Raw genomic sequence first — 17,029 nt, 5'->3', positions numbered from 1 at the left:
TCTTCCCGGTAAGCGCACCTTGGGGTGCTTACACACATCATTAGAAATGGGCTAGTCCAGGTGCGAGAATTAGCCTGTAAGGGTTAGAGTTCATGGGCCAAGCAGTTCTTAAATGAATACAGTTTGTGTGTTGTTATTTCGGGCATAAGCTAGCCAAGCGGCCGGGGTGTTGGGGACGCAGCTCCGCCGCGCTTATTTCAACAACTTACCAATCAGTTAATCATGTAGAAATGTTTTCATGATTAAGATTTTTTTACACGGCTGGATAGATGGCTCAGGGGGTTAAGAGCACTGGCTGCTCTTCCAGAGAACCCGAATTCAATTCCCAGCACCCACACCGCAGCTCACAGCTGTCTATAACTCTGGTTCCATGAGGGGTCTGATGCCCTCATACAGGAAAACTTGCAGGCAAAACACTTATGCATATAAAATAAAAGTAAATAAATTATTTAAAATAGAGAGAGACTGCTTCTGTCAGCATATTCCCTGGCTTACGGTGCCATTAAAAAAAATTCCTTCTTTCCAGATGACCTTGTATGAAATTTACATTAAAAACTAACTAATACAGGATTGCAAACAGTAGAACCGCAAACACCACAGACCATTTCTCGGGGGGCAGGTGACAGGAGACTCTCCATAGTACAACTGCTAGTATCCAGGTCCCCGTGTCTGAAAGGCTTGGAATTATCCTTCTGATGGCATCCCAAATGGAGCAATAGACACTCGGTGTATTGACCTTTTACATCGCTTCCACCATGACAGCAAAATGAGACCGTACTTTCGGAAACAATGGGCTCGACCATCCTCCAAAGGGCACTCTAAAGCGCGAAGCTGTAGAAGGATTCTCTGTGCCAGCACCGACAGTGGAATTTTCTGTCAGGCTGACCCTGACTGTGGCCATCACAATATCAAGCACTCTGCTTAACCCTGGCTCTGACAGAACTGCTGTTTCAGAATGAGATTACCACTCATTCCTATCCACCACTTAGGTGGTTTGCTATCCTGTCAGAAATTGCCCTGGTCTATTGAATATTACTGTCTTTCCGTGTTAAGTCCCTTTGATGCCTGGGAATGCAGACACTTTAGCCTTTTGTAATAAATGTAAGTTCCAGGAGGTGTCCACTTTGATCTCAAAAACGGCATTTGCCTTCCTAATAACAAAAGAGCGGTTATCCAAGCACTCTGAGGAGCGAGCCTATCAGCAGTTCCATTATCGCAGCGGTCACCGGAATGTGCTCATAAACAGACACGCTTCAGGCTAAAGCTTGCTTCTGTAGCTGTGAGGGTCTAAGATACACGGCATGAATGCTGACTATCCGTACATCTCTGGAGTCTTTCATGTTTCAAGGGGCTGCGGGGATGCGTAGCTTTCTCTGGGAGGATGGGCACAGAAACTAGAAAGGTGGGCAGAAAGGGACTTAAGGGGAATATGGAAATTCATTGCAAGCCACAAGACCTTCCACACCACGCATATGCAAAACCTTATCTTCCTGCAGCAAGTCTATCAAAAGTTCTAAGGCGATAGAATTTGTTTTCTCTTTTAGTCAGCCATTATTTGTGTTTTCAGTACTGTGTTTTTCTACTTGCAAAACTCATAGAATGAATGGGACATGATCTATAACTACTAAAGAAATAGATAACACTGGACTAGAATTTTAAAACACTATGTATGCTAATATATAAAAATGTGTGATTGCTCAAACATTTAGTTTCAGTTCAAATACATACATGATCCTGGGGTGTGGCATAAATAGCATTTCTTAAAATAAGGTACGAAACTCAGAGAACTCTAGATCCTCAAACATCCTAAACTGAGAAACATGATCTTCAGTAATCTCAACAGGAAGGAGATGGTTCTTCATGCTTCACTTGAGCACCGAGAAAATGTTTCCTTGGTTTGAAAAGAAAAATCTCAAAAAAGTGTCAAAAAATGCTGTTCCTATAAGAGAAAGTGCAATGCTTAGGGTTCCAGTTACTATAATCCAGTCATAATTTGAATTGATTGGATTGGACTGAACTGGACTGGGCTGAAATGAGCTGGAACAGACAGGAATGGGCTGGGTCGGACTGGATGTAACCCAAGAACACTTGGTCTTTGATTAAAGAACACACAATCTTGAGTCTTTCTGGGAACTTACGTAATGGAATGGAATGCTTTTAGAGGGTTCTTGTTATGTGTGGCTTTTGGGTTTCCTCATTTCTGGGTCATCTTGAATGCGGAGCACTTAGGAAAGTCATCTTCCTTCTGTGTGACAAAATGTAAGACGCCACTGTAGTTTTTAATGACGAAGAAGAAGCTGTTCATTTACTGTCTGACTACTCGCTTGCCTCTTCAGCTTTACGTTAGCATCTAAGTGTTTAGAAAGGACCAGGAGAAACAATCTTGCCCCAGTTCCTTGTCAGCTGAAGCAAGCACTAGATAATGCCCCAGATAGAGTCCTGCCTCTGCTTGAACTCATCGAGAAGGGAAAGTTGCTGCCTTGAAAGACAATCCATTCCAATGGACTTTCTGACTGAAAACATTTTCTTTGCCTGAGAAAATCCTGTCTCCTTGATCCAAAATTATCCTATTTGAGATGAAAAGGATGTCTGAACCTTTTTCAGCCGCAGCTATCAACAGTATCTGAAGGCAGCCCTCGTGCCTCTTCTTTTCCAGGCTAATGTTTTCTCTTCTCTTACTATGTCTAGAATCCTGCTTACTCACACACACACACACACACACGTGCGCACACGCGCATGCACAGAAGTGCGTAGATGTGTATAGTTGCGTATACCAAGGGAAAAACCCATATACTACAAATATTGTTTATTATGCCTTAGGGCACAGGAACAGAAGCTGGAAGTCTGTTCATACAGGTTCATAGACTGGCCTAGAAATGCCTAGCTCTTGCTGTGACTCGCTGCCAAGCATGACAAGTTTGGCACTTCAAATACGATAGATTCCCTGAGGGTCAAAGAACTGTGAATAGAATCTTCATGGGCTGGCTCTGTGACCACAAATGGAAAGTAAAACCCATGCTTGAACTGATTAAATACCACCTCTGTCAAAGGAAGTTGTTTTCCCTCGCCACAGAAAAGTAGAATGCCTTCTAGAAATGTCCTAACAGCATCCACCTCTGTTCCTCAGAAGAGACTATAAAACTTGTTGACATTCTTTGAAATATGAGAGCTACATAGCACAGGCCTATAATCCAGCGCTTAGAAGGCAGATGCAGAGGCTGAGAGTTGGAAGACTAGCCTTGGCTACATGGTGAGACTCTGTTTGCAAAATGAATAGGATGTGAAATAATTGATATTAAACATTATACGAAGGACAGAGTGTACCGGGTAGCACATACAATATTTTGGTCAATTTATAGTTAGATGAGTATGGTCGTCATGGTTTCTATCGCTGTGATAAACACTATGACCAAAAGCAACTTGGGGAAGTACTGGTTTATTTCTTCTTGCATCTGTTAGGTCGCAATATATCACTGAGGGAAGTCAAGGCAGGAATTGAAGCAGGGGCCATGGAGGGGTGCTGCTTATGGGCTTCATCCTCATGACTTGCTCGGCCTGCTTTCTTATACAACTCAGAACCACATGTCCAGGGTTGACACTTAACCACAGTGGTACGGACCCTTCTACATCAATCATCAATGAAGAAAATGTCCCCACAGGCTTTCATACCTGTCACTGTAATAGGGGCATTTTCTCTGCTCTGGTTCTGTCTTCTTAGATGTCTCTAGGTTGTGTCAAGTTGATAAAAAATAATCCAATACAAAGAAAATCAGAAAAAGACTACAAATCATAAATTCATCAAGCTAGAAGAACTCTTAGCGATCATTCAGCCTCTCATAGAAAACCATGAAGACTCCAGAGACTACATCATGTATTCAGTGCCCTGAGTACTAAATTCAACAGCTACCTCTAGAGTCTCAAGTTGTAACTCCCATTTCTGCTCGCCTCTCTCTCTCTCTTTTTTTTTTTTTTTTTTTTTTACCATGAAGGAGGAGAGGAAATAACATCTATTGCCTCCAGGGCTAGGACATTTATATAAATTGCTAAATTATTTACTCCTATTTCAAGATGATAAAATAATTCATCCCGTGCATATTTTGGATGAGGTAGCTGAGGATTATAAAGCAAATACAGCAAAGCGGAATGAGAACAGAATTAGCAACCCCTTCTATTTTGTAAGAATTTCAACCTTGCTTTCTACTTGGAGAAGATGATGAATACTCCAGTATTTATTTAAAGCGGGATCACGTGGAAGTAACAATGAAAACATTTTTAGCAGAGTACCTACCTCCCTAAGTACAGTAATGTGCCTCTCAATGGATATTCCAGGGCCAAAGGCCTTTCTAGCCATCACCAAGAGCATTAGCAGATCCTGTCTTAAAACCCATTTGGAACATTGAGTTAGACGATCATTCCAGGACTACAGCTTACAGGTGGATAATACATTTTCAGCTGTGTCCAGAGTAGGGGTCAAATGAGACTAAGGATTCAGCCAGCCCTGTCCTTACAAGGCCATGAGGCTAGCCAGCCTACAGCAAAGAGTCTCCTTCTCCTTGGTGGGCTGAAAGCCTCGCTTTAGTCTTGAAAAGAAGAGAACAACCAATTGAGGCTCAGCTACTTGGTGCTCAGAATGAAACATAAGCCTTCTTCAGTACTCTTGTGATTTCAGGATGGGACGCCGATTTCAACACTCTACCCTGGAGTTGGAGCGACTTGGACTTACTTAGAATTTGAAAGTAATTTCTCCTACTCCAAATGTTTTGTGTGAGGTTTGGCCCAATATTAATTATTGTAAATTAATCAAAATCAGCAAAGCATGAAATTGCCCCTTCCCAGTGGCCACTCAGACTTGTGGAGCTCTACATTTTGTGTGGAATGGAAAACGTGGCTGTGGGGCCTTCTCCTCTTTCGCCTCTACACTGTTGTCACCTGCCCAGTTCACATCGAGAAAGGAAGAAAGTTTGCTTTATATCCTACTGCTCAGGCAAATCACACAAATTACTCTGTGATCTGCAAGTAATAGTGTGCCAATCTTGTTCCCTTTTCATCAAAATAATAATAATAAATCGATACATCTAACTATCTTGGGATTTGTTTCCTTGGCTTTAACCTCCTACCACAAAATTCTGTAGGATCAAGGTTTAGAAACTTTAATTACTTCTGGGGGGTGTCTGTGAGTGTCGGGGAATTCTCTAGGTATCGGAGTGTGTCTCTGTGTGTGTGGGTGTCAGTGTGTGTGTGTTTCAGTTTGCTTTCCTGTTGCTAGCCAAAAACAACTTTAGGAAGAACGGGTTTGCTTCATCTTAACCTCAAAGGTCACAGTCAATAACTGGAGGAAGTCAGAAGCAGGAACCAAGGGGGAAAGCTGTTTCTGGTTTGCTATCCCTGGCTTCTTCAAGTAGCTCTTATCTATAGCCCAGACCCACCTACCTATGGCTGGCACTGCCCAGTACACTGGGCCCTCCTACATCAATCATCAATTTATTTTATTAAAAATTTCCGCCTCCTCCCCGCCTCCCTTTTCCCTTCCCCTCCCCCCAATCCCCAAGCGCCACTCCCCTCCCCCTTCCTCTCCAGTCCCAAGAGCAGTCAGGGTTCCCTGCCCTGTGGGCAGTCCAAGGACCTCACCCCTCCATCTAGGTCTAGGAAGGTGAGCATCCAAACAGGCTAGTCTCCCACAAAGCCAGTAGGATCAAAACCCAGTGCCATTGTCCTTGGCTTCTCAGCAGCCCTCATTGTCAGCCATATTCAGAGAGTCCAGTTTTATCCCATGCTTTTTCAGTCCCAGTCCAGAATCAATCATCAATTTAAAAGCTGCCCCCATAGACTTGCCCACAATTCAATCTGATCAGACAATTTCCTAATTGAGACTCCCTCAGGTAATTTTGGCAAGTGAAAAGCTGACAGGTTTTACTAACTAGGAGAGGTGTGTGTGTATGTGTGTGTGTGTGTGTGTGTGTGTGTGAGAGAGAGAGAGAGAGAGAGAGAGAGAGAGAGAGAGAGAGAGAGAGAGATTATTTACCTTATGTAAGTAAACTGATTATAACTCTTTTTCTACTTTGACAAATAAGGATAATGGAAAACAAAAAATATTACGTGGCTAACACTCGCAACATGAAACAAAAACCAAGAGTCCAATTAATGTCTTCCTTCATTCAGACTTCAGCTCTCAGGCTTAATCAATAATCCCACAGGAGTCCAATCAGTGGCTTCTTTCATTCATTCAAACTTTAAATGCTAGGGTTAATCAATATGTTTTTTTTTCCCTCTCCTGTAAAGAGAAGCTTAGACATCCATTAAGGGAAGTAGTTTTGTCAATTAGTGTTAGATAGTGATTCACAATAATAACAGCAGGAACAGACAGATTGCCTCATCCCGATACTGTGTCCATATCGTGAAGCCAGGCTGCAGCCAATGGATTGCAAATGTCATCTTTCATTTACTTACTAATGAAGGGAAATGTCAACCATACCAGCTTCTGATCTGTTTGTAAGATCTCATTCAATATTTGACAACCACAAAAAGACAAAATATTTAGAGAAAAGTACTGTCACACTTCTAAACGGTGTGCAAGAATAAAGGACCAGAAATGGCTCAAGTGCCCAAAATCTAATCAAAATATTGAATAAAATCAATCTTTCTCAGAAGCCCAGATGGAGAACACACTGAAGATTTTTTCTTTAATGAAAAGTAAAATGCTTTCTCATTGACAGAGCCAGTCAAAATCAGAAGAGTTAATTACCTACCCCTCTTGAGAGATCCCTTCCCAACCTTCAGCTCAGGAGACCTTTTTGATACCCTGGTCTCTTCTCCATGAGAATTACAACTGATAACTGTTATTCACAAGGGAGTAGTAACGATCCCTCTTCCCTGCTCAGGTCAGTTCTCCAAAACTGATGTTTGTACTCCTCCCTCTCCCACGAAGGGTGGTGATTTCAGGCTGCATTGGGTCCTCTCTCTAATTCACCCCTTCCGTCAGCACACAGTCTAACGTTACCAAAGTCTGTCCCTAAATTAACACTTGCCACAGTTATTTTTCTGGTGTTTCCAAGATTGTCTTTTGTTTGTCCTGGTCTTCCAATATGTCTGCGTTCCTGGGACAACATTGACTTTGAAATTCCCATTGTGGTTTCTAACCACGTGGTTTTAGAATTTTTTAACCTTTTTTCTGTTGTCATTTTGTTAAGGATAAATGATGCTTGTCTGTTACACTATTTAAAAAGAAGATGAGTCTAATCAATCTTCCTTTGTCAGAGTTCTCTTTCACCCTGTGTTCTAGTCCTTCAGGGCTATTGTCTCAGTGGACTTCCAGAAAATCTTTTCCATCCCTACCCAAACCTTACCATGCCTTTTATTCTAACTATAACTGAATCTTCCTTGTGTTCCACATCCTGGTACCTTGGACTTCTCTCATTCCTCATTTGGCTTCAGTGTTCACTTGTTCCTCCACGAAAAGAGATGATCTGAACTCTGCATCCCACTAAGCTTTCCATTGCTGTGACAAATACACGCGAGTTCACCAATTGAAGAGGAAGAAAGTTTCATTCTGACTCATGACGTCTATGGTTTCAGCTTGCCCTCATTTGACTCTATTGTTTTGGATTTAAGATCACACAAGTGCACCTTGACAGGAATATTGACCGATGAACCCTATTCTCCTGAAGGCAGCTGAGGCTGTATGGTTCTTATAGCTTCCTCAAGAGCATGTCCCCAGTGATTTAACTTCTTTCTTCTAGGCTCCGTCAACCAAAAGATCGATCATGCCTTAAAAGCATGAAACTGAAGACCGAGTCTTTAACCCATGGGCTTTTAGCATGCATTCCAGATGCAAACAATGGCATCAAGCACTCCCTAAACAGAGTCAACCAAAGTTGTTATCTCCAGTCCCATCCAATACTTATCAACAGAGATAGAGCAGGCTCCCCATGTCTGAAATCCTCAGAGCTCACAAACTGATTTGGGAATTACTTTTTCTTGCAGATGTCACCTGCTTTGCTTTGGATTCCCAAACTGGTACTGTTGGTCTAATATCTGATAGCAATGTGTTGTGTCTGTTCCCCTCTGGGTATGTGACTTTCCTTGTCAGGTGGATAGGTCCTGAGTTCTATGGCATAATCATATTGTCCTTATACTTCTTCATTATGGCCTCATGAACTTCTTTTCTGCAGTTAGCTAGGAAAGAAGTATCCGTGAGACCACAAAACTATCTCAGCCCCCTTGCTAGTTCTCCACATTCTACATCAACAGTTACTCTCTGTGTCATAACCCGGACATAGTAGAATTTTAACAGCACTGTCTGCCATTCAATCAGATGTTATGTTTGCTTGCAGAAGACACCAGTACAGATGCCAAACCAGGTCTATTTGAGGTTATTTTGTCACCTAAGGCTTCATTGTTAAGATATCTGAGCCAGATCTGCTGTTGCTATTTTCCTTTTTAATTCAGTTCCTTTCTCTTTTTTCATAATTGCTGGCATTGATGGTGGAATGTAAACTCCATAAGGGCAGGGTCCTCTTCCACTCAATTTATCCGATGACACATTGATAGCACCTCATGTCTGCACTTAGCAGGCACTCAATAGACATTTAATAAGCGGGTAAAATAAATACTTAATCAGTATTTTACTGTGGTCAGACAAGTTTGTCCATTTTTGAATATGTGACTTCTTTTTTAAGAAAAGGACATCAAATAAGAAAACTACTGTGGCTAGCTGGAGCACAGTTTTGACAGGAAGTCACCCACAGTCAGGCTACTTGTATGGATTGTTACAGCAAAGAGGTAGAAAATGGAGGAGGTAACAGAGGCCATTACCTTGTATGTAAAAGATGAAAGGACTTCTTAAAGTTATTTCCATTATGAATGACAATTAAGTTCCTTTTTAAACCAATCCCCAGGTGATAGCATTTTTAACAAAGAAGCTAGGGCTAACCAAGGTCATACAGTTATCTATTAGCTTTGTCCTGTCTAACCAACACATGCTAAGACTCTGAACCCGACTAGATTCTAGCTTATCAGCTATTTCAAATTATTGTTACTATTAACAATACATATTATTATTATGCTTTTCCCGTGCCAGACAGGCTCTGTACCCCAGCGAAGCCTTGGTTCTTATTTTGTTTGGTTTTGAGACAGCCTATTCCCATGGAGATCAAACTGGCCTTGATCATCCCGTGATCCCTGTACCATTATCTCAGGAATTCTGCTGTTTCTGCATCCAGTCTCCCTTCAACTACTCTGCAAAGGAGGCACATGTGTACAAATAATCGAAGGAAGAAAGATACAAAGCCTGACCCTGATTCCACGTTGGATCTTTGGCAGTGACTAGCATTCACTGAGGATCCCATGCAGCACTGAGATTGTCCTCAGAGACAGAGGCAAACTCATGGCTATGGGGGATAAAAACTTCAGAAAGAAGACAATGCCCTCTTCATCTTTAGCAGTCAGAGCCAAAACTAAAAATTAATTGCTAAAGTTGTGATACGCACCTCTTGGTGCAAATAAAGATGACTGAGGAAGAGAGTTGTAGTATTAGATTACTGGGACTGGGTGGGTGGTTTATACTCTTTGCTGTGCTGGTTATGTATTTGGGTCTGGGAGCTGTATGAACAAAGAAGCCCTGGGACCAAGGCCATTCATTGTCCCTTCCTTCAAGGCAATAAGCAATGGCTATGACACCAAATGGTAGACTTCTTTATATTTTAATTCATTTCTTTTTTATGTATTAGAATGCTTCTTGGAATTAGTGCACATGGAAGTAGATTTGAGGAAAAGAAACATGTGCCTTTGTCTCTTGAAGTGCCATTACAGTTGACCCAAGTGGACTGTTGCCTGGAGAAGGTGACGTAGCACGAGTCAATGAAAGAAAGATCCACCCTAGGAGTAGTGGAGGAAGAAGGCATCAGGCTAGCTGAAAAATAGAATGAAAATGGGTTCTCCAGGTGTAACTTTCTGATTCAAGGCTGGCCCTTGAGGCCTCTCACATCTTCCTCCTGTTCGCTGATTCCTTCTCCCATCAGTAGGAGCCTAAATGAAAGACAAATCCTGACCCTGCTAATCAAATTCAGGTCAACCAAGGCAGAACATTCAGAAAGCCAGCATCTCCCAGACTAAGACAATTGGTTAGGAAACTTTCTCATAGCAATCCGGAAGGGGCACATTGTAGAGAAAATTGTGGGAAAAAAATGAAAAGGAAGGTCAAAATATTCATTTTGACTAATAAGAGACTAATTATATCAAGAACTAAAAGAGAAGAAGTGGGCCTAGAAGCCATGTACCTGAAGCTGAACAGGAGGCGGGAAGCTGTGAGTAGCAAGAGGAAATTGTTCTGCCTTTCAGAATGCCAATGTGCCACCAGGTCATCTTTCCCTCCACACCCCATAGCCTGCCCTTATATCATTCCACCAGAGAAAAAGGTTGGGGAGAACGTTTTTAGGCTTGTTGTCTTTTCCCACTGCTTAGCGCAGCTCCAGTAACTAAATTTAATGTCTGTAGTAAGAGAAACTGCCCTATGGAAAATAACGCTAGTATATACAGTGGGCTTAAGAAGAGAGTCATAAATCAAATGGCGTAAATACAGCTTCCTTTGTCTCCATCACCAGACTCCACACAGCCCAAGGGTACTGTTACCAAGGCAAGCAGCAAGCTTGCTCCAAACATCCAGGACCCTGGGCAGGAGTGCAAATGAAGACCCAAGTGGCCCATGCTTACGTGTCTAGATCTTATAAATCAAGTCAGCAAACTATTGAACTTTGCTGTATCCTCCTATCTTGATAAATATCCTTGTGTAGCAGGCTAAAGGGCCAGATTCACAGATAGGATCTTTCCGTTCAGCTCTGTAGCTGCTTCCAGCAAGGCTGGGGTGGAGTTGGGCAGACGGCTCACTGTTCTTTTCCTTAGGCATGTCCTGCCTGCACAGCAACAGCCCAAGGGTCCACAGTGGTAGAAATCAAAACCTACACATCCGACTCTGTCTAGAAAATCATCTACCCTTCTGATCCTTCTGATCAGACCTAAGGGTATAAATTCTAAGCCAAAAGAAAACACCCCCTGCTTCCCCTAAAGAAAAGAAGCAAAAAGTCCTAAGCCTAGGAACAGGCACAGCACCATTTGCTTACAAAGGATGTTCAGCTTCCATAGACCACATGGCTTTAGCTCCTAGGCCTACTCACTGGAAGAAGGGAACATCCACAGGAGAGCAGATCACTGGAGCATCTTTGCTTGAACTGAAGTTCTTTACCTGGTAGTGAGCCCTACACTATCTTTGGACTGTATTCTGTCACTTGATGCCACAACTTCAAAGTTTAGCACCCATGACCGAGACCTTCTAGCTCACAAAGAAGCTATTTCCCATCTGATGGTTTACAGAAAGTGTATTATATAATTCCCATTCAAAATATGTAGCAGGGGACTGGCAAGATGGCTAAGCAGTTAAGGTGAGCATTGATTGCTCTTCTAGAGGACTTGGGTTCGATTCCCAAAACCCACAGGTGGCTCACACAACCATCTGTAACTCCAATCACAAGGAATCTGAGGCTTTCTTCTGGCCTCCTCAAGCACCAATCACAAATGCGGTGCACAGACATACAGGCAGACAAGATACCTATATATATATTAAGCAAATAAATAAGTGTTCAAATATACATGTAGTTCACACAACAATGGTAATCCCCATTATTCCTCATGGTAACAAAGTTATCAAACACGTTACTGTGAATGAAGTTATTGTTCTTATTGTGGAGGGGAGTGATGTTCAATCTTGTGTTTCATTTTCTCTTCTTTTGTAATCCTCTTGCCTTAGCCAAATGAAAGCCGAGATTACAGATATGCACTCCCAGGCCTGGTTAAGTTGAGGGGTTATATGTCTCATCTTGTCTTTTTTAAGAATTTAAACTAATCTCCCTACATCTTTTGGGAGCAGTGAGACCCCAGATCCTGAATTTCTTGTAAACAACTTGTTTTCCCCTGATCTGAGTGCCTACAGCTGCTCTGAGCACGAGACCTTCAGGAGTTCCTGATGGCAGGAGAATGGTTTCTGGTGGGTTTGGCTGGGGTGTGGCTATCTCTATATAATCTGCCCCTAAACACAATAAAAGGGGCAATCTTGGGGATTTTGTATCAGTGTTAATAGGTCTGTGCGTGTCGATCTGTCTCTGCGTTTGTGTGTGTTCTCAACCTCCAGTCCCTTGCCCAAAGCTTGCGAACTGGGTAAAAGCGCAAAGAGCGCAGACAGGGGGTACGGTGTGCAGCAATTGGAGGTACCCACCGAGATATCGGCAACATCCTACATTTAAAAGCAAAAGCAACACCACCCCAAAAATGCAGTCATCCCTTGGTGTCAGGAGAAATTAGGTCCAGCTTCCCACACCACACATCTGCACACAACAATCTGCAGATGTTCAGGTCTCTTATGTATAACAGATGCTCACATACAATCCACACACGTTCTCATCTTAGGCTATATACAGTACCTACTACTACAAAAAAGGCTGTGGAATTAATAATTATACTGTTTAATTCAAAGGATGATATAAGAACAAAGTCTGTACGTGTTCAGAAACAACTTCTTCTAATATTTTTAATCTGTGGTGGCTGGTGGAATTTTTAGATACAGGACCCAAGGTTTCAGAGGGCTGTATACATGTTCATTGTAACTCTAAACTTGGTGTCATATAGGATTGAATTCTATGTTGGTGTGTTTTCTTTTCTAAATTGCCATGCTCAAATCCCCCCCCCTTCTCTGTATTACATCTTGATGCTAGGAGCAGTCACAGAGGGGTCACCTGGAGCTTTATCTTTCTCTGCTGTCCTCAGCTGGACTCAAATTGAACGTAGCAGATCTTTTCCAGGAGACTCTTGTCCTCACAGGACCCCTTGATGTAGCGCTCACAATTTTCATGTCTCTATCCAGTCTCTTAGCCCTCGTGGTCACCTCTCCTCTCCCTGTGCCCAACCTACATTCTCAGTTCTTGGTAAGATCTCATCTGGGAGACCAGTCAGATGATCACGCTGATTCCTAGCTTTGATTAGTTCAGCCCCAAGTCATGGAGTTTAATGCCTTCGCCTGCATCATCTCTACCCTCTGGTTCTGTGTCTTGTTCTCCAACTCAAATGTGTGGGAATTCCACACACAGGCAATTCCACATGGGGCCACCTGGAGACCTCATCTCGGGCCCAGTCTACCTCAGCACACTGGGCGTCCTTCTCATTCCTACGCGTTGACTGTTGTAGAAAGCATGTTACTCAGAGGTGTAACCTAATCATGGATTCCAGCCAGAATTGGGAACAATGCCTCTGTTCTGAAACCTTCAAACTGGTCTAAAGCTTTAGTCTCCCCACCATATCTTCACTCCCTAAACTTTATGAGAGCAAAGTGAAACCCCTCCAAAACTGATTCATTAGGAGCAATGGACCCTTTCTCTCCTTCAACAAACCATTTCTCTCACAAATGAAACTGTTTTCAAGGATGCTATTTTGAAGGCCAAGTACTGAACTCCATTCCTATTTTGGGTGGTACCTGCCCTCCATGTCTCTAAAGCAACAGTTGCTTGACTGTCTTATGTAGGCTAAGACTGCCCGTTTGTTTCCTGGCCGCCAGACCCAAATAAAGACACAGAAATCGTATCAATTACAACACTGTTTGGTCAATAGCTTAGGCATATTTCTAGCTAACTCTTACATGTTAAATTCACCCATTTCTATTCATTCGTGTATCGCCACGAGGGTGTGGTCTACGGGTAAGATTCTGGCTGGCGGCTGCCAACTTTCTCCTTCAGCAGCTACATAGCATGTCACTGACCCTGCCTACTTTCTCTATACATCTCTGTTTGCATTTCCCACCTAGCTTTGCTCTTCTACTAAGCCATTGACCAAATCAGTTTAATTAATAACCAATGGTAATAAAGCATATTCATAGTATACAGAGGGGAATCCCACATCCAGTGTCTAAAGAGAAAAAGCCCAACACAACAAGAATTACACAGAAGGAAAATCTCATAAATAATAGTTTCTTGCAAACTATATTATCCACTATGCAAAGTTCTTAATATATATAATATTTTAATTGGTACATACTGATTATACATAATATATACATATATGTATGTCTATATATATATATATATCCAATATTTAGGACAGACATCCGCCTCGCAGACATTTAAAATAGATTATGGAAAGAAGGCGGTCGATAGATGGCATGAGTAATTGGCTGAGTGGGAGTGAAGTCCAAGCTGGCCGTCTGGAGGAGGCCAAGAATGCACAGCAGGGGGATGGACCAGCGCCTGTATTCCTTTCCTAAGCCTGTCAGAGAAGCACCACACCTAGGCAGACCGACACAATGGATTGCTCATCAATCGCAAATGCTGGGGTCATGAAGTGCAAAAACCAGGTGTCAGACAAGCCACGCTCTTCTGCTGCCGAGGGGAGTGGGTCTGTTCGCGCCTCCTACCTCCTCGCGGCTGGGTGCGTTCCTTATCTTGCGCACACACGGTTTTGGTTTCCGTGTCTCTTCCCATCCTCTCTACTCTGCATGGGCATGGAAGAGCATGAGAAAAGTAGGAAGAGAAGAGAAACAGATGGAATACAAGTCACCATCCACACAAACACAACCTTGGAGGCTGAAGCAGACAGAATAAGGAAGAAAACCAGAGTGAGGCCTACAGAAGCAGAGACCATGTCTTCCTGCCTGAGTGAGCCCCCATGGCCTCACACAATGGCACTCACAATAGCCCCTTAATAAACACTTGTTAAGTTAGAGCGTGGATTAGGAGTCAGTATTTTCTGGCATTTGATTAATTTTGTTTGTTTCTGGCCTCATTTTTTATCTTTTACTTTGATTTAAGATAAGGTCTCCTGTAGCCCAGGCTGGCCTCAAACTATGTGTATAGCCAAGGTCGACCATGAACTCCTTTTGCGTATGTATACCTCTCCGATGCTGAGGTTCAGGCATGCACCACCGTGCCCACCCATCTACCCTGTTGTCCATTTTTAACCAGCATGAAGAAGTAAAAATACTGATTAGAAAATAAATCCAGGTGAGGAGCCACGCAAGGCAAGATTCTTTTTGCCTCGAGAATGAGAAAACACCTCGAAGAAGGGCAAACATCTTTTTTATGCACAAGTCATAACTTGAATTTTTAATTTTATCTGAGCAGTATACCACTAGGTGACTTTTCAGAGAATAAACCAAGGAAAGTGTCTTGGAGTAGCAGGTCTCTGACTTGCCCGTGTGCGTCCTTCCTACTTTGGCCCTTGGTAGCGACGATTTTAATGACAGCATTTCCTGCCAACTGCTTCCTTGCTCCTCCTCGTTCGTGTCATTTGTCCTGATCTGATGCATCCTTCCTTCCGGTTGTAGTTCAAGGTTTCCCTGGAAGCTATGCAAAGTTAAGCAGTTTAAGGGGCTACGTTAGAGAAATCTAATTCTGCCAAGAGTTCAGGATCCAGAAAAAAAAAAAAAAAACTATAATTCTGCCTAGCTGACATAACTCTGTGAAGACAGCATTCCCATAAGTGGGGATTTTTAGAATGTTCACACACAACATAAACATGCCAAGTCAATTCACAGGAAAATCAGAATCTCAACTAGATCTTCATTATCGCCCAGATAATTTCATCTTAATTTGCTTACTACAGTCAGTGAAATATAGTAACTAAAATTAACTAATATTAAAGTTCTGAGATGGCCAAAATGTCTGAAAGGAATTTCTCCTAAAGGCTGACTTTTGTTTTGCCCTTAAAACACATGCCAGGGGTAAAGGAATTCTTACTCTCACCGGAGCCAAACCTCCTTATTGAGATAACACGAGTTCGTACCTTGTAGATTAAATCTTTAGAAGGACTATTTTCAATTTAGAATTATTGTAGATATCTAGCTCAGAATGGGATGCCTGTTGCCGTGAAGCTGAAAGGATGCTAAAATAGTCAAAGCAGCCGTTTGCTCGAGCCTTTGTTTGTGTTATACCGCCACCTGCTGGAACCAGAGGTGAATCACTCCAAAGAAAATATTAACAAAAGGTCATAATACTTTTCTCCAGTGAGGTTTGATCCCTACAGTTAAGGCGCATCACAAACCCCGACGGGGGACAAGACGAGTTCCAGAATACCTTGAGCTGAGGGAAGATGAACAAAGCCTCTTTGTGGCATTGGCACAGGTGAAGTACTGGCAAAAGTCCTCAGCTCTTCTCGGAGCCCCTTTGAAGGACTGCAGCGTGGTCGTCCACTGTAAAAGACAGGGGGACAATGGAACGATATAACAGATCATGAAGCAGTTCCTAGTTCACGACCTGGATATGAAGAACAGTAGCAATAGCAACGACAGAATCCTCTGAACACAGACTTCTGGGTTTGCTCCTGTTGAAATAATGAACACCTGAAGCGCATTCTGGCCGGAGCAGGGAGAAGGCCGCTGTGGTAATGTATCCTGATCTAGAATCTGAACTCAGACATAGGATGACACAAAGCCTTACTTCAGCTCAATCTGTCTAGTGATGCAATGCCACGTGCTTCATTCAAGACTGAAGTGGATGTTGAAGAAAAAAATAAAACCTCCAGATTGATCTGCCAAAAAGAACTGGATCAGTGGCAAATGCAGGGAAGGAGTGGGCCAGCCTCAGAGAGCTAAGAGTTTGACTACACCCTGATAGCACTAGAAAGAGAGAAAAGAAAAGAAGAGGAGAGGAGGGGAGGGGAGGGGAGGGGAGGGGAGAGGAGAGGAGAGGAGAGGAGAGGAGAGGAGAGGAGAGGAGAGGAGAGAAGAGAAGAGAAGAGAAGAGAAGAGAAGAGAAGAGAAGGGGAGTCTGTGGAAGGAAGGTGTACCTCGAAGATGACGGGGAGCAAAGGCCTACCTAGTTAAGGTGTATCCTTCATACCCTGATTCCTCTAATGTCCTGGGAGTCTGGCAACCTGAGCCTGGAAATCTCTCTGGGGAAGGGAGACTGACATCCTTACTATTCTGGTATCTCAGCGCCTGGGGAGTGTGTTGGGGGTTAGAGATTCACAGCCAGACTCTAGGTAGGAAGTTTGCCATTAC

At 42.8% G+C, this 17,029-nt stretch overlaps 1 protein-coding gene across 1 annotated transcript in view; it reads left to right on the top strand.

Moving 5' to 3' along the window:
• The window catches only part of Galntl6 (polypeptide N-acetylgalactosaminyltransferase like 6), a 1,029,419-nt gene that overhangs the window by 858,175 nt on the left and 154,215 nt on the right, over positions 1-17,029 (top strand). The gene's annotated exons all lie outside the window — the stretch shown is intronic.

The sequence above is a fragment of the Alexandromys fortis genome, unplaced genomic scaffold (genome assembly GCF_014885135.2).
Source record: "Alexandromys fortis isolate MF-2015 unplaced genomic scaffold, M_Fortis_MF-2015_v1.1 scaffold_137, whole genome shotgun sequence".
NCBI lineage: Eukaryota > Metazoa > Chordata > Mammalia > Rodentia > Cricetidae > Alexandromys > Alexandromys fortis.
Note: the sequence above shows the minus strand (reverse complement) of the source record. Positions and strands in the feature narration are given on the sequence as shown.